Below are 24,783 nucleotides of genomic sequence, written 5' to 3'. Positions count from 1 at the left end.
AACTCGGAGCAGCCAGAGAGCTCCTGCCCTTGAGTGGTTTCTCTAGGTCCACCGACTGCCCCTTCCAGTCTGGGTAAAAGCACTGAGATTGCCCTCAGACCATCATCGTAGCCCCAGATCACATTATTACTGAGTTTCTTCACACACAGAAACAACACAAACACAGAAGTGGCCAGCCCACCAGTGTTACGAGACAAAGCTGGGGAAGGCAAAGCATTTTATAACCCGAGTGCTCGGCTCCTGTCACACCCTTCTGTTCCATCCTCACCTGGCTGGGAAGGGGGCCTTTAAGCACAGTAGGACAAGTTATGCTCTGAGTGGCAATCTATGCCAGCAGGAAGGAGAGGAGGCAGGATAGAGGGGTGCTCTGGACCAGGAGAGGTGGGCCGGAGGCAGGATACTGGGGGAGAGAGGCCTTGGGCTCCCTCCCCAGGAGGCCTCTGTATTGATCCCTAAAGACAGAACCCCAGGTGTGTGCAACTCACGGGAAGGTCTGGTTTAGTCTGTCACCTAGCCTGCCCACTCTGCTCTTCCAGGTGTCCTAGGCCTATGATTGATAGGGTTAGTGACAAAAGGAAATTCCACAGGGCAGTTCCTAGCTCTGAGAGCAGGCAGCCCCCCCTTAAAAACCTGATCCCTCAGACAGAGCCTTCCCCTGGCGGGCTGTGTTTTCTGGTTCTTCTACGCTGGGTGGCCACAGTCCACTCCCAGTCAGCAGTGCCCTGCCCACAAGATGGTGCCGAGTCCACACAAAGAAACGCTCCTGCGGTCCAAGGAGCCCGTCATCCAGTCCCCAGTCATTCTCAGAATGGGCAGATGAGTAAGCATCGGTTCCCAATAAACAGGCACCGGGTGTTTTCGATAACAAAAGCAAAGAGCGTGTTTGTTAGTGGAGCGTGCACTCCAACTCCGTCTCGATTTGCCATAAATGGATTCGAGAGATTCTTCAGATCGGGGGTGGGGGCCACTCCACCCAGTGCGGGAATTTCCTCCTGAGAGGAGCAGTTTTCACCGGGAGCAATCGAGGGGCCCCGAACAGCAACCCCTGCCACGTGCCAGCCCTCTGCTTATTCATTTCCTGGGTTAAACAGCAAAAATTCCTTCAACTATTCCCTGGGAAAAAGAATTCTGTAGATAAAAGAGGGCTTTACAGGTTATTTATTCCAACCCTTTCATTTCAGAGATGAGAACATTAAAGCATTGGAGAAACCAAATGACTTGCCTAGGATTCCCCAGGGTGACCCAAACATGTTTCTAGATGTCCGGTTCCTATTGTGCAGGGACGTGCTTACTAAGAGCGTGACCTTAGGAAGTACTGACCTCCCTGAGCCTCAGTCTCCTCATCTATAAAATGGAGCAAATAGCACACACCTTACGGGGCGCTGGAAGGTTAAATGAGAGTAGCTGAGCACTCAACAAGTACGCAGCGAGTAGTAAGTGCTCAATTATTGATTTTATTTATAACATACAGACATTTTTTTTTCTTTTTTTGGCATGGAGTTCTCCTGTCTCCCCTTGTTTTCTGTCTCCTCCTTGGCTTCCAAACTTCCAAGGCTAAACTTTTTTAACCGAAACTCAAACATTCCCTTCTTTATTCTGGTTAAATTTAATCATGCTCATCTGGTCCACTATCTCCAGTCTGTTGGAATAGTTTACAGTGTCAATTCTATCTTAAAATATATCTACTGATTCCTTAAGCATGAGATGTTGATACCTGCCCCAGAAACTTTTGGGTAAGTTCAGGAGGGTGACATCTGTGGCAAAAAGGCATGGCTGTTTCCTACGCTTACCTCCAGGGAGGGGCAGAAAGTGACCGATCCTCAAGACTGTTGTACTAATGACAACTTGGAAGATATTTTTCAACCTATTAGAATACAAAAAATAAAGCCTTGGTTTCATCTTTAAAGGGGAAGGAGGTTGAAACCACACCAGCAGGAAGTGACCCTGTGAGGAACATGTTAATACACTGACACTGGGCCACGTTAATACATCAGTACGTTTGGAATCGAGACGCTGAGACCGCAAGGTAAGGGAGCTCTTGTGCTGAGATCCAGAGAACTTCAGGGCCTCTGAAAACAAAATTATTGGGAATAGTCAAGGAGTAAAAGAACAGGATGTCGTGTTCCCGGGAGCTGGTCTGTGTGGTCCCTGAGCTGGTCCCTGGTTAGAGGTGACTCGATCTAACTCCTGACTAGTTACATTCTCTCAGCTCCGTTGTTTACGTAAGCACAGCAAGCCTCTAATTTTCTAACCACTCCTGCATGCTCCCTAACTGGCTCATGCCATTTGTTTTTCTGGGGCTCACATCCTGGCATCCTTGCCCCTGCCCCACCAGGGAACTCAGACAGCCTGCACTGGTCCAGTGCCTATGTCCGTGTCCCCAGCAGAACATCACCTTCCCCGTCCTGACTCTTCCCAAAGGCCAATCTTCTGGACCCAAGCATGGAACAAAGGCAAGGCCACCTGTCCTTATTTCCTGGTCAACCCGCTGCCATCGATAAATCACTCCTACACAATACCTCATTTTCTTTCTCACAACACCCACATGGGCTGTGAAATATTTCCATTTCAAAAAGGATGACACTGAGGCTCAGAAAAACGAAGCCAAAACCCCAACATCACATAGCTTGTCATTGTCAGGGTTGGATTTTCAACCCCGATCTTGTGACTCTGAGTCACAGCCTTTTTCTAGCACACTTAACAGGAAGACTATGCTTATGTGATTTCAAATGTTAGTAGATCTAAATCACCAATCTCATCTCTTGACTGATATGTTTTATGGCTGTACTTGTTTTATGCCAAATTCCATGCCATAAATGTATTTGTTTTTGGAATTCAAAAAACCACAACTGTATATCATTAGCTATTTTTTACCAATAAAACCAATTTTTCCTGATCAGCTTATGTACCATTAACACACTGCTGGCTAAGTGATCGTCTGCACATCGCCTGACCGCACAGCATTGTGTTGAATTCATTCTGTAAAACGGGACTGACTCCTGAGATGATTAATGTCATAGTTAAATGACGTAATGACTACAGAGACCTTAGCTAGCAAATGTTCGATTAATGGTATTACTTACATACGTACATATTACCACTATACTACTGCTACTATGTCTTGATTACATTCATTAAAACCAAGTACTTTTATTTTCTTAACGACTGAAGAGACGTAAGGCAGCATGGGTTCAGTAACTCGGAAAAGCAGAACCACCATTTCATCCCCTTGGCCTTGTTTAAGTCTTTATTTTTTCCCTCATTCAGCAACCTCTGGAGGCCACAGTCCAATGGAGGAGACAGGCAAGCAGACTGAACGGCTCCTCCACGATGACTGAACAGCTCTAGGGAGAGAGCCCAGGGCTCTGGAGAAGGCACTTAAACTGAGTTTGGGGAAAGGGAGTCAGCAAAAGAGAGGTGGGGCTGAGTACTGAAAAAGAGGGAGCATAAGAGAAATAAGTCAGACAGAGAAAGGCAAATACCCTATGATTTCACTTATATGTGGAATCTGAAGAAGAAAATAAATGAAAAAAAAAAAATAGAAACAGACTCATGGACACATAGAACAGACTGATGGCTGCCAGAGGGGAGGGGAACTGGGGGGCTAGGTGAAAAAGGTGAGGGGATTAAGAGGCACAAATTGGTAGTTAAAAAATAGTCAGGGGGCTGTAAAGTACAGCACAGGGAATACAGTCAACAATATTGTAATAATTTGTATGGTGCCAGGTGGGTACTTGAAATATTGGGGGGAACACTCTGTAAAGTATATGACTGTCTAACCAATATGTTATACGCCTGAAACTAATACAGAATAATATTGACTGTAAACTGTAATTGAAAAAAAGTTTAGTTTCTTGGTGCCACCCCAGACTGACTGAATCACTGTAGCTAGGAGCAAGGCCCCAGAAACAGATTTTTAGCAAGTTCCCAGGAGCTTCTGAATGAAGGCCAGGTTTGGATACCGTATCAGTTTCCTGTGGCTGCCATAACACATTGCCACAAACTTGGTGACTCAAAACAACAGAAATTTATTCTCTCACCGTTCTGGAGGCCAGAAGTCCACAATCAAGGTGCTGGCAGGGCCTGCTCTGCTTGAAGGCTCTAGGGGACAATCCTTCCTTGCCTCTTCCAGCTTCTGGTGGACCCAGGAGTTCCTTGGCTTGTGGCTGCATAGCACCTACCTCTGCCTCCACTTTCACATGGCCTTCTCCCCTTGACGCATCTTTCCTCTGTGCATCTCTCAGGACACTTGGCTCTGAATTTAGGGCCCATCCCATCATCCAGAATGGGCTCATCTTAAGATCCTTAACTTAAATCTGCAAAACCCCTTTTGCCAAATAAGATCACAGTCACAGCTTTGGGGATATAGACATGTCTTGGGGGAGGGGAGGGGCACCATTCAACCACTACAGACACCACGGCCACAACTCACCTGGATGAGTGCTAGAGGGGATGGGGGTGAGAAGCTCCAAGCTAAGTTCCCTGGCAGTGGCCCGAGAGGAGGGAGAAAGGGGGCGAGAGAGCCATTTCAAGGCTGCTCAGACCCACAGCTGCACTTCCAAGCCCTGTGCTGCCTGAGGGACCCCAGGCCACTAAGTGTCCAGGGCATGAGGCTACCTGAATGTACTATAAACAGAATGGAAAAAATCACCACAATCATAGATTACCAATATGCTAGACCGCGTTACCCTCAAAATATAGGCGAGAGCTTTGAAGGGCTGGAAAGGCTTTTAGTTAATGCACTTTCTGAACTAAATTAATTTTATATGAAGCTAGGATTTCATCCCTAAGATACTGTGGACATTTCCTTCTCACCACCCCCGCAGCTTCCAGTCCAGACAGCAAGTCACTGTGGCGGCATGGGATTGGTTATCTTTGTCTTTCAAAACGTTTCCTTAGGAGCAGGCAATATTCTTGGTGACCAATGCTAAAGGAGGTCCCATTACACCTCCCTTCTCACCACCTACTAGAGGCCCCAAATCTTCACTGAGAGCGGACTGCCCCTCATTTTTACATTGATACATGTACCACCATTAAAGTCCTGCTGTTATAATTATTTGTGTCAGTTCCCAGACACACAAAGATCTTCTGTCTTCTCACAAAGGAATTTCCCTTCTTGGCAGCAAAGTTTGCAGGGCCAGAAGGTCAGTGGGTGGAAAGGGTGGGAAGGAACCAGGTTCTATGTTGAAGTTAAAGTCTCGGGCAGTGGACAATAGCTCTCAGAATCAGATTCCTAGAGATTTCATCACAGGTCCCTACAGCATAACATAAAAGCACAGCCCCAGCCCCCGTCCCCTAAGGCTGTCCCAAAGCACCGCATAGCTAACAATCCGCAAGGACCGATCTCTATGCCAGTCTATCTCTGTGCTTCACCACGGTGTCTAGAGCGGTGCTCCCTAACATTAACACCCACGAGTCAGCTGGGGATTGTGTAAGTGCATTTTCTGACACAGTGGGTCATGCAGGTGCGGCCCATCTTCACTTATGTCAGTGTGGAGATGGCTGAGGTACACAACCAAGTCTCAGGTTTAAGGAAACCAAGGTTCCTTACCTGCTGGTGAAAGATAAGAGTTACAGTGACGATGATGCCAATGACAACAAAAGCTAATATTTACTGAGCACTTTCCACATGCCAGGCCCTGTGTTAAGTGCTTTACAGAAGACATATGACTCCCTTAGCACCAAGAAAGCTGAGAAAAATGGGAGTGGTTAAGAGATAATTAGAAGAATGGAAACACGTTATAAATTCCACGATGTGCAGAAGGTCAGTCAACTGTCAACAGAGAGAGGACAATTCTCACACTGTCCCAGTCCAGGGCTAGTTAGGAAGTGGCTAAGTGCTTAATATTTCAGAAAGTATCCTTGGGCCAAAAAGGTCAATACCACAGACCAGGTATATCAAGATATGCCTGCTGTCCGTTGGTGTCGTCTCTTGGCCTGGTGCCATCCAGGTTAGCCTCTGCAGGCTTGGCTCCATTCAGCTGCCGAGAGAGACATGCCTGGATAAGGAGGGCTCCCTTTGGTCGGTTCTTCTGTTCCATCCCGAGATGGGTACACTGAGCACTGGGCACCATAATTAAGGCTATGTCTGATGCCTCTCCAGATGTCCTTGGACAAAGATGCTGTGCTCTGCCACTGACTCCACTGACAAATCACTTTGCCTGGATGAGATGGACACAGCTTATATCTAAAGCGGCTTCTTTATTTGCTGTGACATGGAGAAGGCTCAACGGCCATGGCTTTTCCTTGGGCTGGGTCTTGGAGAGCTTCAAGCCCAACATTCTGTAGGAAAAGACCAGGCAGGCTGCCACGGAGGAAGTCCAGACTGGTGGGTTGAGTCAGATGGTACAGCTCTATAATTGTCAACCTGCTGATCTGTTCCATCCAGCCCCACATTATTTTTTAAAAATTTCATGCCCTCCAGTCTGTCACAAACCACTCTTTGTTCTTATATCCAGCACACACTGAACATTTATATCACCTTCCTGCCTCTGTATCTGAATTTTAGAGCCTAATCTGTAATAAAAATATCAATCACTTATAAGTTTTGTTCTGCCTGTAGCATTTCAATATCTATACAACGACTTATTGTCCCCCTAAAATGTAAATGATGAGGTCGATGTATTCAAGCTTCCAAGACTAGAAAAGTATTCCATCTTAACGCAGGGATGGGTGGTGAGACACCTTAACATGGAATGTGTCTGGGTCATATACTTCTTCAGAATCCCCCCAGCTGTTCATTCCCTTGTGGAATATCCTTAATATATGAGTTCTAAGGGGCAGAGGGGCAAATATCAATCTCTTCACTTTGCTTCGAAAGTCACGTCAACGATAGGGTCAGCCCAAGCTTCGAGAAGGAAGCGATACTCGGCTAATCAGCACCCCCAATGATGGATTCGTCCTCTCAGAGGCAGCCAGCTCTCCTTTGCAAAAGATGGTCCCATCTGCATCCTTAGCAGGTGAAGTCATGAGAAAAGCAGTAACTGCCGAGAACACAGACTTTTATCGGCAGCTGCTTCCTGGGTCAGAGTATTCCGAGTTGACATCACACTCCATCACTGCGACGAGCAACAACAATTCCAAAAACTAGATCATGGAAGTGGAACGTGAACTACCTGGTAGTCAGGGCTTCAAACAACGGGGTCAACACAATAAAGCACATCCACCAAGATTACCAGTGTCCTCAGGGGAATCTTTGAGAAGGGGACAATGGTGGCCAACCCAAGGAAGTAAATTCTGCTCTAGAGAAGTAGGAGGGGGGTGAGGGAAGCACAGCCACTCCCCTTGGTCGGGGGGGGGGCAGTCTCGTGCTGGGGGGTCAGGCTGCTGGTGCTCTGGGCCCTGCTCCTCCTGGCCTCCTCCCCACTGTCAACAGGCAGCCCCATGTTTGCAGTGCTTTCCCACCTGGTTCCAGACGTAGAATGTACAAAGATCATTTCTATGAGCCTGGGCTCTCCCGTATTCGAGTCCACATGCACACTTTCCTTCTGCAAACGTTTCCTCCTCCCGTTTTCCACCATTCCTCCTCCCCCGTTTTCCATCATTGCTCTTCCACCTCCCATTTTTCCAGTTTGAAGCCACTGCGGCAACACTGCAATCTCTGGAGGGAGGCCAGGCGTGGGTGCAAGATCTCTGAGTGGCACAGGAATGTTAAACAGCCACCTCTTCCGAGGGGCCAGGGGATGCAGGTGACTGGCAGAGCAGTCAAGCAGCCCAGATAGTTCTGACGGACAAATAGAAGCCCAACAGCTTTCCTGCTGTGGAAATGCGACAAAAGCTCTGGCTGGCCACGCAAATGGATGCACAGTAGTTTAGACAAAAGAAAACTGTTGGGCGGGGAGAGGGAAGAATACGAAAGGAACTAAGTTCCAGTTAGCTTTTGCCAAGTTTACCCCTAAAACAAATTTAATTAAAACTGAATGACGGTTCCTGGCCCTAGTCAGGTAGCCAAACAGTTCACCTGTTCACCTGTTTTAGAGTGAAATTATCTGGGGGCAGGAAGACCAGGGGACCAGGGAGCAGTGGCACAATAAGTTGTCTAGATTTAAGAAAGTAAAATTCCCAAAACAAACCCAAATCTACTGCAGATTAAAACACACAATAGGCTGTTTAGGAAAATTATGCTTTAAATATACTGATCTAAAAACATCTAAAGAACAGGCTGTTCTGCAGAACAGCTCGAGTTTCTGCTTGTGCTTTCATTTCAGAAAACAAATGCTCAGACGCCACGGTGGGAGGAGTTTCACATGGGGATTCAAACTCGCAGAAAATGGCCACCAGTTCTAGAAACCTGCACACAACAAACAGGCCACTCAAGGGACCCTCCGGGAATACAGGCCACTTACCTTTCATGAGAGTAATTATCTAAAGACAGAGAGAATTTTTTTCCGGCCAGAAACATAAATCATGGCCTCCAAGTGTTTGCTGAAGGCCACAGTGACTAATCACCTGACTTTTACTATCATCCCTGCTCAGGGAGCCTTGTGGGGGCAAACAGGTCATTTTTTCAAGTAAGGTAACTGCTAGGTTTGGAGGTAAGACTCCCATTTAAACTTCATAAAAGAAAAAAAGGCCTCAAAAACTATTTCCTAAAATAGAAGTGCAAATCATCTTATGAGAAACTCTTATCATTTAAACAGAGAAGAAAGTATTAAACTAGATCATTCAGATGTGGCATAAAACTCTTGATTTTTTTTTTTTAAATGTCAAAACAAAAAACAAATATTAGGAATATGAAATATACAACAAACAACCTGCGGCTGGGTGGCGCAGTTGGTTGGAGCACGGTCCTGTACACCGAAAGGTTGCGGGTTCCATCCCTGGTCAGGGTGCATAAGGAGGCAACTGATCGATGTTTCTCTCTCCCTCCCCCCCCTTTCAAATCAATAGAAAACAAAACAAAAACATATCCATGGGTGGAGATTAACAATATATACATATTCAACACACAAAGTGAGGAACTCACTTTGTAGTATACATTCATTTAGAAATAAAGGGGAATTTACGGTGCTTCTGTGCAAAGAGTCAGCCTACAACGTGTAGTGGCTCAAGAAACTCCAGAACTGCTCGACCTTGACTGGAAAAAAATATTTTAACTCTATTTAGCACAGCCCTTGAGGTAGGCCAACTCTCTAGCGCGTGAGTAAAACCCCAGCTGGGGCTTCGGTTCACTGCCACGTCATCGCTTTTTCCGTCTATCCCGGTGCCTTCTGCTTGCTCCTAAGGGGTCCTGCCTTCCTCTCCCGTTACAGCAAAGCTGGACGTCGCCTTAGTCCAGGCCACGGGCAGGACGCACACAGGCGCGCAGGCAGCAGGCCTGGCTTTGGCTACTGTGAGGCTGCTTCCCCCGATGAGCATCAGAGGCAGCAGCCGGCCCCGAGAAACCTTGCTCTTTGAGCTCACGTCAGGGAAGACGAGACCAGAATAAACCGGTGTAAGCAGGGACAGGCCAGAATGCTGAGTAGGTTTTTAAAAAGGAAATCTCACTTTGGTCTAGGAGCGAAGCAACGTTCTGTTCGAGCTAATCGGAAACCTCCAAGCTGAACGTGAAGATGCACGTACGGTGGGGAAGCCTGAGATTCGAACTCGAGTCTCTCACGCCTGGCAGGGTAACACATTCAGCTCTCTTATGACCTAACTGTAATCAACTCTACAAACAACCAGGAGTTGTTCTAACACAGGAACAGGAAGGGGAACACAAACAAAACAGGGCCTAGAGACAGCAGTCAGCTCACAAAGCAGGAAGTGACAGCTCATCTCCACCTGGCCCTGCACAAAGCCGGCCTTCACGGCCCCGAAAGCACCCCGGGACGCCCCTCTAGGACTTGCAGGCCCTGGATTGCTCACAAAAACGCACCCGGGGATGAACACGCTCAAAGTCGTAGCCAGTAAAACGGGCTGTGCCAAGCTCCATCTTCTTCCTCATACTCCCTGAGAATGTTTCATTCCTTTCAAAATTAAATTATTCTAAAGCTTAGTAATTTTCATTTAAATAAGAGAGGAAAATGCTTTAAACAAAATAGGAAACAGCCTTCTGCCTCTCCCAGTCTAAACAGACATTTTCTTTCTCTTTTTTAAAAAAAAATATGTTTTTATTGATTTCAGAGAGGGGAAAGGAGAGGGAGAGAGAGAGAGAAACATCAATGATGAGAATCATTTATTGGCTGCCTCCTCCACGCTCCCTGCTGGGGATCGAGCCAGAACCCTGGACTAGGAATGGAATCGTGACCTCCAGGTTCACGGGTTGATGCTCAACCACTGAGCCACACCAGCCAGGCTAAAAAGTCATTTTCTTGACTACTTTAAATGGCAAGAATCCAAGTGCTTCAACGGTACAACGAGACAGAAGTCTGCACCATTGGTGTCCCACTGTGTGTCTGCTAGAAGCCCAGCAGGCATATGGTTCGCCTTCTCCAACGGAACAGTTCGGCCCCTCGTAAGCTCTGCTTGCAGACTGCCATTTCCTGCTCTCCTGATAACCTGCCTTAGGACAGGATCTACCTGTTTCTGCAGAGGGCACACTGGACTGGGCACAGGACACTGGGTTCTGTTCCCAGTTTGCCACTAACTGTGTGACCTTGAGCAAGTCCTATGACTTCCTGGGACTCCCATTTCCCTATCTGGAATGTGAAGAGGTTGGGCTAGCTTATGCCTCGGGTTCTTTCTAGCTATAAAATGTGACAAGCCTACCGTCCATTCTGCCATCTTTTGATTGACTCCCAGCTAGTCTCGATCTTTCTGTAAGAATGTTCATTTCTTCCAAAGTGGAAAATCTTTCCCATCCTTAAATTCAGGCACTCTCCCCAAAAGTGTAGGGGGGTAAAGGCTGAACGCAACATCTGGTTAGTACTGGTGCACCCGTGAGGACAGTCGGGGGGAGTCTTGAAATCAGGACTCTGGAAGACCTCAGACATGGAGTTTATTCGCTTTGTCTCAGCACCTCTGCTTTTCTGCTAGAGAGGAAAGAAATTACTGCTGGGAGAAACCTTAGTCATCATTGAGCCAAACCTCTGGTTACAGGCAAGGAAACCAAGCCAGCAAACTTCCTCGACTTTCTTTCCCAAGGTTGCACAGTGGGGCCAGGAAGCAAGTCCCAGGTCTCCTGTCTGCTCTCTCACACAGAGGTCTTTTACCTCCCTCTGCAGGGCTCTGCACTCTTTCCATCGCCCCCTATAGGCTTGCTCAGGGCTCCAGAGGTAATCAACAAACACCGAGCACCTCCGGGCAATTCCCCAAGAAACACTTTTAAACTCTCAACTGGCATGGCCACTCTGGGGCCATTTAGCCAGGCATAGGGACAGTGACCGCTCTAGCAAGACACAAACCAACTGATCTTATCAGTGCAGAAATCCATTGGTGTTTTGACTCTAAAAGAAAAGCTTACGGCAGCACCTGGCTGGGTAGATAAGGGCTGATGAGAGCGATAGGGAGGCTCCACATGAAGAGTTGATATTTATTGAACAGATTCAAGACTGCACATTACCTCTGCTCCACTTGTTCGTGTCAAAAATTCGGAGGTTACAATAATACCGGAGACAAGGGTCTCTAAGTCTCTAAGCTAAAATCAGAAACAATGATCTACTGCATACTCTCAGTATGTGGCTAGGAGAACAACCTGGGCGTGGAGAGAAGAGGCAGGACTTCAGAGTCAGGTAAGGCCCAGGGTGTGAAAATCTCATCTCTACAACATTGGCCCCATTACTGAGCCTCCCTTTGCCTCAAGTTCACCATACCAGGTTATTTGGAGCTTCTCATGAGATGGCTGAGATAACGCACATAAGGTGTAGAACTGACTCCATGAAAGCCAGTCTGTCTTATCCTCTCGGGAGTTATGGGTATAGACAGAGAAACCCTGTTTCTAGGCAAAGCTCCAGGCCATTGGCATCCTCTCCCAAGAGAAGCAAACCATCAACGGAACGTCAACGATGTTATAAAATGACTCAGTATCGTTTTAATAAATATATTCCTGTTAGGTCATCTAAGTTTTCAATTATGTCCAAGGAACATAAAACACAATTCAATATATACAAGTAAATGGGTTTCATATCCTTCATAAATAGCTTGACCACCAAACATGTACGCACGTCTCCATCCTTTCTTTCAAATAAGCAGAGAGATAGAATTAGGAGGAAAAAAGGACAATTATTTTCTCATCTATAAAATCATCTATAAAATCAGGTGGGGATAGGTGAACAATGAGAGCTGGCCTCAAAACTACCCGATTCCAAGAAGCACAGAATGCGGGAAATAGAATGACAGATGTTTACTGACCAGAAGACACAGAGTCAGACGGATAAATGCACTCAAATGTTTTAATGGCATGACTGTACAGTGGCTCCTCGGTTTCGAATGAAACGTTCGAAAACTGAGGCATCAACAACCGACAGCTGGGCCTCAGGATCTTGCCCTCAGCAGAAGCCACGTGGCATGTTTGACTTCCGAGGCGTGTTCGAAAACTGAGGCATTTACTTCCAAGTTTATGGCGTTCGTAAGCCGAAATGTTCGTCAACGGAGACATTAGAAAACGGAGGTACCACTGTACAATGCTGCTGCCATTAAACATATTACTGGTAACAACATTTATAGTTACATTGGTTTTGCAAACTCTGAGCATAGGGAGAGGGCCTCAGCACTCATTCCCTAGGAAAAGCTGATTTGGGGCTGCATGTCACCCCGTGCTCCTGTGGATACGCGGTGAAGGTGGGTGCAGTAATGCCCCCATTCCTTGGTTATCTGGGATGTGTGTTTTATCTTATTACAGATATAATCCATAAACATTAATGAAACAAATATGAAACTTTTTAGATATGCCTCTAATAGAAATTGGATTTGAAATCAGCATATCGAGTCTCAAGTTTATCCTTTCCTAGCAACTGGCACCTGTTCATCTTCATCACAGCAGTGACCGTTTACAATGAAGATTCCCAGGGGCCCCACCTCAAGTCTACTGAATTAGAGTCTCTGTGCCGGGGGTCTGGGAACCCACATTTTAGTAAGTTTCCCGGGCTGATTCTTATCCTTATTAAACTGCGAGGCACTTGACCTATCACAGGATAGGTTAACTATAGTGTGAGGTATGCTGTGTGTGTGACAAAACACATTAAAATGAGTCCTAAGGACAAGGCTTTGTGTATAGATGCACATCATGTGGAAATTTACACACCCACACAAGGTTGGCAGGGGAAGGGAAGCAACACTTACTAATTGCCTACTATAGTATAGATATTGACTAAATTACAGTATATTAATCGATCTTCAAAATAATCCTATTTGAGTTATGGACGGAAAAAGTTAGGCTGAGACAGAGAGTAACTTTTCTAGAGTCACAAGCCTGGAATATGGCCCAGCGTGGTTGTGAAACTAGATTTATCTGACCCCAGTCTCCTCATTCCAATGTATTAAGCTCATGTGCCTATGAAAACGCACACGCGCGCGCGCACACGCACTCACGTCATAAGATAGACATATGGTAAAAAGGCAAAGCAATTAAATTATTTTTAGCAACCTTTTGCATCAACAGACATGTAGTTTTTAAAGAATTTACAATATCAACGAATATCCTTTGGTCCATCTGCTGACAATGGAATAAAGGATATGACTACCCTCAAAACCACATTTAACAGCCCGAATTTTAGTAATGAGAAGTGTATTTTGAGGCTTGCTAGGGTCAAATTTAATAGTGATTCTTGATTTGCACAAGCTACAAATTTTTGCAAATGAAACGTCTTGATATTCATTCTGTAAGTTGTATTGTCTTATAAAGGAAAGCACCAGCAAACGTGTGATCTAGCACTTGTCAATCCAATGACCATGCTGGGCCTCTCCCTCCAGCATCTGACACTCCAGGTCCCCTCCACTGGGAAACCCCCTTCTGCTGGCTTCTGGAGTCCTGTTCTCTTGTGGCTCTTCCTTCCTCTATTGCCAAAATTCTCTCTAGATCCTCCCTACATCCCTCTTTCCTCATAGGGCTCCACCCTCAACCTCTGCCTCCATATATTCTCTTTCTAAAAAATCTCTTCCCCCACCTCTTATTTATATCCCAAGGACTCCCAAACTAGCCCTGGCCTTCCTCTGGAGCACAAAGCCCCCATCTGCTAGGAGGACACCATACTTCAACACTTCAAGTTCAGCACCTCTAAAACACAGCCCCTCACCTCCTTCCAAGCTCCTTTCATGGACACCACTGCCCTGGAAATCTGCATCGGCGCTAGGGGCTCCTTGTCCACTGAGATGCCAGATTGTGTCCTTTGCATCTGTTCCTTTCCCGTTTCACGGCTATCACCCATCTCAGGCCTTCCCCCATCCTTTTCCTTGGTGGACTATGGGAGCCCTCTAACCAACCTCCCTGTCTCTGATTTCTGCCCTGCCTTTCCTCCCGATCTCCCCCGCTACCACAGGAGCACACTCCTAATGTGCAGCCATGAGACTCCGCTGCCCAAATGTCTTCAATGTCTCCAACTGCTTAATACAGTTGTATTTCCCAGCTTGGCATTCAAGACCAGTAACATTCGGCACCAAACGCAGTCCAGTTTTATTTCCCACTAGATGCCTGTGTAGATCAGTTCTAATTCAGCTGGGCTTGCTACCTTTCCCTGAATGTGCTCCATGCTTTCCTGTTTTCCTGCTACTTCTCCTATCTCACATGCCTCCTCCTCATCTCTATGATGGAAACTCCACATCCTTCAAGGACTTGCTTAAATGCTTTTTCTCAAAAAAGAGTCCCCTGACTCCTAGAGCAAAAGGGGACCTCTTTCTTTTCAAATTACCAAAATATCTTTTTTTCTGGGCATTTACCACACAATTATTTTTGTGTATTTTATTTCCTTGCCTACAAAACAGGGTCTGAGAAGGAAGGAACCAGATCTTTCTGCTGCTGAATCCTCAGTTCTCTCTAGCACAGTGTCACACTCATAGTAGTTACCCAATAAAGATTTGCTGCCTAACATGTATAGGACTCCTAAAAGTTTGCAAAGCACATTTCCATTCAACATCTCATTTGTTCTATTTGGAGCTTAAGTATATTACAAGTAGCATTCAAGACATACAATCTGATTTCTGTTGCTTAATGCAATTATTGGCTCTATCTCTAACTTTGTACCTTTAAATGAAATCTCTCTTAAATTGCTTTACTTTAAACACCCACAGTGCTGTGTGGCCTCCAAAGCTTAAAAAAGAGCATTCTGAGTCAAAGAAAGCCCACTTGCCAAACTGGTTTTTCTCTCTGCCTACAGGTTAAGGGTACAAATGAAAGGCCTCTATAAGCAGATGACAGTAACGGCAAAAGCAAAATTTAAAAGAGAAGAAATTCCTTTCTGAAGATTTTAAGATTAAAAAAAAAAAAGATTTTCCTGTATATCCAGTTGGAATCCTATTTATGGGTCAGCCTCCAATAAACATCCTTGGAGCTGGTATTCCAGCATGTTAACAATAAAAATCTCTTAACTGTTGAACGATGGGTCCTTGCTAAGATACTGAACGTGACTAAGATCATGACGGTAAAAACTTGGTGCCCTGTTTGGTCTTGACTACCCAAGCGCCTTGGAGGAGCTCGATAAACATTTGATGAACGAACAAATATATGAATGAATTCAGAGGAGGTCTTCCTATTGTTTGTGAATTGAAAGTATGTTTTCATAGATGAATGGAAGGATATGTTACATGTGATAAAAGGGGGGAAAGTGCATTGAGGGGCAAGAACTCTGATATGTCAACTCTTCCTGTGACAGACCCCACTCTGGCTGCTGGAGGAGCAGGTGAAGGAGGGGTGACTGTCAAGCACTGACTACACATCTTTGGAGTTTAGGCTGCAAGCTCCTCCAGGGCAAGCAAGCGCTTTACCTTGCACTCTGTGGCCCTACCACCGTGCTCTGCATCTGGAACGTGCACCATAAATGCAGTACGAGGCAAAGGCCTTCACGAGCTGCCTATGCATTTCTGCATGTCAGTCCTTCACATCTAGTCTTCCCTACCCCACAGGAATAAATAAAAATACAACACTTAATCCCATAACACACTGCCTTACTACACGCACGCACGCACGCACATGCTTGATAAATGGTAGTGGGGCTTCATATATGCCTCGAAGGTAGCATTTAATGGGCTGGGCTGTCAGGACCTGTCAGTACAAATTGCAAGTGTTCTGGGGGTGGGCTCTTCCCGCTTCTATTCTCGGTGCCTAGCACGGTGCTCACCCCACACCAGACCCTGAGGTTAGTTGATGACTAAGCAATCCAGATCCAGGTTCCAGGCCTGCCTCTATCCCAGCCCACTTGGTCACCCTGAAGAGGCATTTAAACTCTCTGGGCCACAGCGATGTCTGTCGGTCTTTCCAGCCTGGAGAAGCTAGCGATCTATAAAGAGACTTCTAGAAGCTCCCGTGACAGTCACTGGCAGAACTGAAACGAGAAACCAGCTTCCTGGAGCCCTGTTTGCTTAGTTCACCCTTCATCACCAAGGCGTCTCACACATATCTCCTTAATAACAGTTAGCTTAAATATCATTGTCACTTTGTAACACCCAAACCTGGTGGATCGCTAGCCCAGACCATATGCCCCTTGGGAGCCCTTCAGTCCCTTAGAAAAAAATTTCCTCTTTAGGCTAAGGAGACATGCAAATTTAGTTACCTCAGGTAGAACAGACCAGCCTTAGCAAAGTTAGTTTCTCCTGCTTTGGAAGAAATCACTTGGAAATCCTTGGTTCTGAGTCCTCCATCTCTTCCACATCAAGATCTAAAAAAGAAAAAAAAAGGAAAGAAAAGCACAGTGCCTCAAGACTAGCTGCCAGGATTTGAGGTTTCAGCAATAACAGTAATTACAATTAGCATGTACACTGAACACCTACTATATACGTCAAGCACTGAGCAAAGTGATTGACATATATGACCTCATATAGTCTTCATAATACTCCTCAAATATAGGAGACATCCTCCCACTTTACAGCTATACTAAAAGAGATTCTGAGAGGTCACGGAATATGCTCAAGGTCACACAACTAGGTTATGTTGGATCTGGGAGGTAAACCCAGGTTCAACTGATCCCAAAGCCTGCGTTATTAACCTGTAAGTCAGGGTTTTAAAAACTTTTTGGCAGTGACCACAATTTAAAAAAATTATATAAACAAATCCCCAAGTCTCAAAACAATGCTTACTCTTACCGTGTGCAACGCACTCTACTATCTCCTATTTTATTCGATTCTTTTCTATACTGTATTGTACATTCTATATCTTTTTACAAATTCCAGTAGTAACCCACTAAACTGATTTCACAATCTTCTCTAATGGGTCCCTACTCCATTGGGAAAACCCTACCCTCAGATACAGCACCTCACTGGAAGTTTCTCTGAAACCACGCACTAGATCCTTCTGTTCTTTCCAACCAGGAGAACCTGACGAAGTGGTTGAGCTTTCCAACGAGGAGAAAAGTCTTTAACCGTTATACCAGGTATAAGGCACCATAACGCCGATCTACAACGAATCCTTCAAAGCGATAGTCAATCAGCGCCGAAGTCCGGAATGGAATTAATCACTTACCTATAGCAGCGCTGGAGTTATAAAGTGGAATCGCAGATGGACCAAAACCTAAGGCGATTATTACACTCCCTGCAAAGGAGTGGCTAACAGCGCGCGGCTGCGCTGCACCCACCGGGCGGCCCCGAGCGGGCTGCAGAAGCGCGAGGCTGGGCTGCGGCCCCCGGGGCAGGGCCCGGCCTCAGCACTTCCCATTCAATCCCGAGGGCTAAGGGCTGAACCTGGGAAATCATCAGGTTCCCGCAGGGTCGGGACTGGGGTCCGAGTCGCAGCCTGGGGGTGGGGAGGTGCGACTGTCAGCGCAGCGCCCGAGCCTGCTGGACCCGAGCCCAGAACGTCCCTTGGGTGCGCGTTTCTCCCCGCCCCCCGCCCCCGGCACAGCTGCGCAGTGGGGCCGCCGGATGCGGCGCAACCTGCCCGGCGCTGCGGCGGAGCCCCCGCGGCGGCCGGCGCAGGCCCCGGGCCCGGGCACCTGCGGGCGCCCGGTGCCCGCCGCAGCTCGGCTCGGCAGCGCCGCGGGGCTCAGCGCCCTGCGCCCGGGCTTCCCGGCCGCGCTTCCACGCGCCCCCCGGCGAGGAGGGGGCTGGCCGGCCGCCCGGAGCCCCGCGTCCGCAGGCCGCGCTCGCCCTCCGGCCGCGCACACAGACCCCGCGCCCCGCACTTACGGGGTCCGGCTCCGCCGCGGCGAGCGCGTTCCCCCGGGGGGTCCATGGCGCTTCCGCACCCGCCAGGCCCGCCGCGCCGCGCCGCACAGCACCGCCCAGAAAATGGACGCCGGCGGCTGGGCTCTGCCAGCCGGCCCGCCCCCGGCGCGGGCACTGGCCGCGGCCCGTCCGCCGGGAGGTCGGCCCGACCCTCCGCCCCGCGGCGGGCGCTGCAGGGGGCTCGCCGCGCCCCGCACGAGGCCCCGGGAGGGCGGCGGCGGGCCCCGGGGCGCCCCAGACCTCGCCGAGCGGACGGCGGCCTCCGCCTCCGCCTTCCCCGGGGAAAACAGTTCCGATCCCGCGGAAGGACACCCGGCTCGGGGTCTCCCGCCAGCGCGCCGGCAGCGCCCGGACGAGGCCTGGGCCCGCAGCGGGCTTCCCGGGCCCCGCCCCACAGCCCGGACGGTGCGCGAACCCTGCGCGTTTGAGAGCAGGATTCGGGGAAAGGCAAGCGCAGTTTTAATTTAATCAAATTCTCAGGACCAGGGGTGTCACCTGCGCTTTCCCAAGGCCGACAGGGCCTAGATTCATTTTCCGCACATGGTATAAAAGACAGTCGCACGCAAAAGACCCAGCTCTCCTCCTGACATAAAGGCTGCCGCCTGCCTGCTAGGATCTTTCTTCCCAGACCCGGGGGCTCGTCGAAAAAGTATTTGCTGAGAGGCCTTCCACCGACTCGTGGAGCGGACAGCCTAGCGCACTAATGCCCAGGTTTCTTTCGCTTGTTTGTAAAAACCTATCCCATGTCTTGGTAGCATGAGTCTTATTTTAATTTTTCCTTTAGAAAAGATTCACTCCCAGGTGACAACGTAGGATAGAAGGTCTGTTCTTTGCCGCCCTTGCATCTTGTCTCTAGCTTCAAGGAGTTCGTGTTTGCAACCCTGCATCCCAGTTCCTGGCCATGTTTTAAGAACATGATCGTTTTGATGAACACAGATTCCAATATTAAATACAAAACCAGTAAAACTTTTTTTATTTTAAGTAATCGAGGGAAAATAGATTGCCTTAAAGTCAAATTAAAGAATCATGCAATTTAAAAATAAAGGCACCACAAATAATTCTTATCACCAGACCTTGAAAATGAAACAAATAAATAAATAAATAGGCAGGGTTTTGAAGGCTGGCAGGATGGGCAACCTCCTCAAAGCCAGGCACCCGTTATTCTCTCTCCCTCGGTTACATGTTTAGAAAGATATATTCCACTAACTTGCATTTATTAACTAATGATTCATCTTCCCACTTAGAAAAATGACCCTGCAATGTTTTTGTATATGTAACTGCCAATCAGAGCTTCTCCAAAACTTAAGCTAACTCACTGTTAATTGTGGATTCCAACCTAAAGAAACTTGTTCTGATTGCAAGTTTACGATGTTTTCACTGAGGCTTTTGGACACTGAAAATCATTCGAACCTCCAACAAAACTGAGGCACCCGAATTAGGAGCCACCAGCATTGCTCTCTGGGCTTCCCTGAGACTGGAAGGTGGGAAGTGGTAGAACAAAGTAATTTGACCTTTGGATTCAGTCTGCCTGGGTTTAAAGCCCAGCTTTGTCACTTATAAGGCCACTCACTATGTAACTTTAAGCAAATTACTCAACTTCCCTGAGCCTTGGCTTCCTTATCTGTAAAATGGGGCTGATTTTAACATTACACTTACCTCATAGGGCTTTTTGATGATTAAATGGGATAATACACAAGAAGCGTCTACAGTAGTGCCTGGCACATAGTAAGTGCTCTGTAAGTGTGAGCAGTTGTGGCTCTTTGTGCTGAAGTCAAGTGTTCAGAGCTCTAAGTTCCTGCAGTCTAAGTGGTAAGAATCATAGCTTCAGTGTGTAAAGCAACCTTTATACCCTAGAAATTTTCCATGGGTAAGCTGCCAGGGTCACATGGTGACTGACATAAAGGGATTTAAACACAGGTCTGACTTCACAGTCCACTTTCTGTGCTGCTAACATGTTCCAAGGTGGCACCTTGATCAGAAGCTGTCAACAGCTTGTTAAGGGTAAAATCGGCTCTGGCTTTCCTAAGAGGCTTAGCAAATGAATGGCTCCTTACATCCACTTGGGAATTCACAAACAGTGGCATTTCTTTCTCATTAGAGCTAAATGTTTCTCCAGAAGTGAGCAGATTTCCCCAAATTGTTATTAATAACTAAAATATCGTGGCAACAGTTCTAAACACCACAACCTGAAACTTACATAATCAGCCTGTCCTTCAAAATTTTCCACCCTTCCTCATAACCAGTCGCAGATTCTCTCTCTTACTCATTCTTCGGACTATGGGGAACTATCTGGAAATTTCCAGGAATGTCCCAACTTGTCATAATTTTATTCTTTTCTGGAAAGGTTTATTCTTTTCAAAACAACTAAATGTTATTTATTTTCCTATAGCTTTATAACACTTTTCATTTTAATACATTTGCTAATCACATAAAAAAAATCTAAGACGTTCAGGATACTCTCCTCTCCCCTTAAATTTCTACCAATTCTTCAACACTTCCACAGCATGGCTCCCAATCCTTTTCCAGGGGCCTTTTTAGGAAGCTTTCCTTGATTTCCACCTCATTTCTTTTAATCCCGGTGATTTCCGTTATGCAACAACTGTCTGCTTGCACATTTTGACTAAGGATTATTGGCGAATTTAACATTTATTGCTCCCTTCTCTTTCTTTTTTAAGGTTTTAATATGATCATAATATATAAACAAATGTAAGTCTTGTCACCCTTAAATCCACTTGCTTCCTCTGTTTCCCACCAGGGGCTAGGAACCTATAGCTCATTCTGCCTCCCATATTTGCAGCACTCTGTGAACTCAATTTATTGTTTTACTTTTCCTCTCTTTCCCTCATCCTGGGCACGGATTCTATCACTTGGCCTCCCCTGATGTGGCTGCTTATCTCTTTCCCTCCAAGCATTTTAAGAAAGTACCTATCTAAATCATTTTCTCTAATCACCACCACATTCCTGAAAGGCCTCTTGTGATGTTGTGTTGAGAAGTCTACCAAAGCCCAGGAAGAGGCGGTGTTTAGAATAGGGGTGTCAACTTCCAATGCCCAGGGAGCCAGGCGGGAAGTAATGTGAACTGGGGCCAACAGGATAATGGGTGTCCCACCTAAATGAGGAGTGGGGTTGGTCACCACCCAGCCCCAGACCAATTGCTGCCAGGTGGGAAGGCCAGATCTGCAAAATTTTCCAATGAAGCCCAAACCAGGAATTTTATATAAAATATATGAAATGTCAGCTACTTTAAAAAAAGGAATCTGAACCTGGTCAAGTCTCTAGTTGTAACCAGCCATTTACAAGAAATCTCTGCGACAAAGGATCATGTAAAACAGCACCAAGGAATGCAATCATCGAATTTCAGATTGTGGGAAAATATTGGTCAAACAAACTATTTCTTCAACAGATATTTTATAACAATAGCAAGAATGAGATTAACCAAGGAATTTATACGCATATATGCACAACCCAAGGACGAGGACAATGGTGTGGGGAGGGGGGGTGGGACTGAGTGGAATGGGTCATTGGGGAGAAAAAGGGACATCTGTAATATTTTAAATAACAACCACAAAAAAATAAAAATAAAAAATAAAAATAGTATATATGCTAATAATGTAAAAAAAATGAAAGAGAGGGAGGGGAATCTATAGATTAAGTGAAATTTAAGGAAATATTAATTGCACTGTATGGACCTTATTTGAAATTGTATTTTGAACAAATTGCTTTTTAAAAAAATCGCCTAATTGGACAAATTTGAATGCTATGATATTTGATGTTATTGAAGAATTATTGTTTTTGTTGGTGTGATAGTGATACTGTGCTTATTTTTGTTCCTTAGTAATCCACACTTTTAAAATGTATTTTTTTAGTATCCACATTAAAAAAATTTTTTTATTTATAAATATTTCAAACTTATAGAAAAGTTGCAAAAACAGTACCAAAAAACATATACTCAACCGATATCTATTTATTATTTTTTTCCTAACCCATCTGTAGGTTGCAGACTTCATTCATTTACTCCTAAATACTTCAGAATTTACTTCCTAAGAAAAAGGGCTTTCTCTTAGTACCCTTATCTTTTAAAGAACAATATAAAATATTTAGAGATGAGCTTACATGATTTGGGATCTGCTTTAAAATACTACAGGAGAAGATGAACCAAGACTGGCCAGCAGCTGAGAGTTGTTGAAGCTGCATGATGGCCGGGCCACACAGGGGTTCATTAAACTAGTCTTTCCATCTGTTTAAAATTTTCATCATAAAGTTTTAAAAGATTATGTTAATTAAAGACTTTAAAATGATTTAAAATGCTATTGATATAATATTAAGTGAATAAAAAGAAGATACAAAATTATCTATAAAATATTATCTCGACTATTAAAAAAACCCACAAGGCATAGATAAAAGGCTGAAAGAATACATGCCAAAAGGTTAACATTCCAAATTATTTCATAGTGGTTATATTTTACTTTTATAATGAGAAGAAAATAGTTAATACGATTAATAAATTAGAAAACAAAGACATTGGTAACTGATTCAATTAAGACTTGTTAAAAGTCAAACAAAATAGATACGTGGACTAGACTGGCCAGTGGGCCCCCAGTTTGCAGATTTTGACTTAGAAAATGGGTCCACAAACTATGGTCTATCGGCCAAATTTGGCCTGCTGCCTGTTTTTGTGTAACCTACAGGCTGAGGATGGTTCTTACATTTTTAAATGCACGGGAGAGGATGAAAAGGAGAATAATAATTCATGACATGAAATTACATGAAACTCAAATTTCAGCTTCCATAAATAAAGTTTTATTGGGACACAGCCACGGTCATTTTTGTATCTATGGCAGTACATATATTATTATTGTTATACTTAATATTATATATTTTTACATTTTTAATTTCACAAATAAAACTGTTGTGGAAAATTTTCTCTGTTGCTACATAAATACCTACATAATATCTTCAATTTTGCCTCAATCCACAAAGCCCAAAACATTTACCCTTTATAGAAAAAGTTTCCAACCCCCTAGCTTAGATCTGGACTTCCTCTGGGACCTAAAAGCATTAGTGGAAAGAGCACTGGACTAGGAGTCAAGCATGGCCACTTAACTATCCGAGTGACCTGGGGAATCACAACTTCTCTGAGCCACAGTTCTCTCAGTGATAGAATCCAGTGGGCCTGAGGTCCACACAGACACTGGAGTCTGTGGTTTGCATTCCTGTAGGAGCTAAGCAAGAAGCACAGGGATGACGACACACTAAGTGCTGGTGTGCCAGCCAGATGTGGGTCCCCTGGACACCAAATAGGTCAGACGAGAGAGATGGCTCACCAGGCACTCAGACCAGGGCCTGAACAGGCTGTGCAGAGCAGGGCGGACCGGGGGCTGCGCAAGCAGAGCAGCATGCCTGCCGCGGGCAACACGGCTTTGGGGAAAAGTTTCTAAACTCTGCAGCTTAATGCAGGTATTTTGGGTCTGTGCCCAGCCTGAACTTTGCAGAAGACCAAAAGCACTAGGCCACAGCCCAGGCGAAAACTCAGCTCATTTAATTTAAAGGTTAATCCAGATCTAGTCGAGCGACCTGAGGCGGGGCTCCCTGGCATCCTCGGCATGTAGAATGGGGGCCTTGGGATGGGGACTTCATAAGACTCTGGCACAAATCACCTCCAAGGCCGTCAGTCTGTAGGTTCTTCATAATAGCCCACGTGGGACAATTAAGCAGCAAGGCCAACATGATGACCAAAGGCAGAGAGAACAGCAGAGCGCCTCGTCCCTACGCAGCAGGCCCGCAGCTTGCCTTGTAGGGCCTCTCCAAGTCTTCATTTCCCAGCTGACACTCCTCCCCAGTCTTTCTCCCTGGGTCGCTGCCCCCCAGCTTCAGGTGCAGCACAGCAGCATCCCCATGTGCTCGCCCACCTGCACGCCTGCCTCCTGACGGCTCCCTTTGTCCCCTCTTTCTTATTTTCTGTCCCCCTCGCTGTCCTCTCAGCCTGCGGGCTCCTCCGTGCTCCCTCTCTGCCTCCCAGATGGCCACCGGTTTCTATCCCACGTCATTTCCCCATACCCTGCAGTTTCTAGAGAAACTTTCAATGCTGTGGTGTGGCCGCTTTCTTTACCTACTCAAGGTTCCCCTCTTCTTTGCCACAGCTCAAGAAACAAGAAGAAGGGGGGAAAAATTACAAGGGCACTGCCCTTCTGGGATTTAACCGCAGTCTCAGCCGGTGGCTTTTGTTTTCCCGTCTCACTGGCTTGTAAAGCCCTCGGGGCAGGGACTCGGCGCTGGGGAAGCAGGCACACTGTTCGGCCTTAATGAGAGCAAGGCCTCAGATGGGGTAGAAGGTTTCAGCAGGCAAAAGGAAAAGAAATTTCAAAATATCCATTCGGCAGCGGTGACCAGGGTAAGGAAGAGAGAGGTTTATTTTATTATGTAAAGAAAATCATGAAAGCTCTCACTCTTTTCATGAACACAGGAATATTTACACTGGCATTTTTAAAACAAAACAGAACCAGGAAACAAACCCCCTCCACGGGCCAAATACAGTGAGGATCGACGCAAGTGCCG

At 46.2% G+C, this 24,783-nt stretch overlaps 1 protein-coding gene across 6 annotated transcripts in view; it reads right to left on the bottom strand.

Annotated features, from left to right (window-relative positions):
* Window positions 1-24,783, bottom strand: part of ZBTB38 (zinc finger and BTB domain containing 38) — a 66,416-nt gene that overhangs the window by 17,689 nt on the left and 23,944 nt on the right. For 2 of the 6 annotated variants that reach the window (XM_016209861.2, XM_016209860.2), the window contains one exon: window positions 16,623-16,727. The gene's annotated coding sequence lies outside the window, so the exon portion shown is untranslated. The other 4 variants (XM_087824966.1, XM_016209862.2, XM_016209863.2 and 1 more) reach the window with 4 other exon arrangements.

The sequence above is a fragment of the Miniopterus natalensis genome, chromosome 15 (assembly GCF_054644295.1).
Source record: "Miniopterus natalensis isolate mMinNat1 chromosome 15, mMinNat1.hap1, whole genome shotgun sequence".
Lineage (NCBI taxonomy): Eukaryota > Metazoa > Chordata > Mammalia > Chiroptera > Miniopteridae > Miniopterus > Miniopterus natalensis.
Note: the sequence above shows the minus strand (reverse complement) of the source record. Positions and strands in the feature narration are given on the sequence as shown.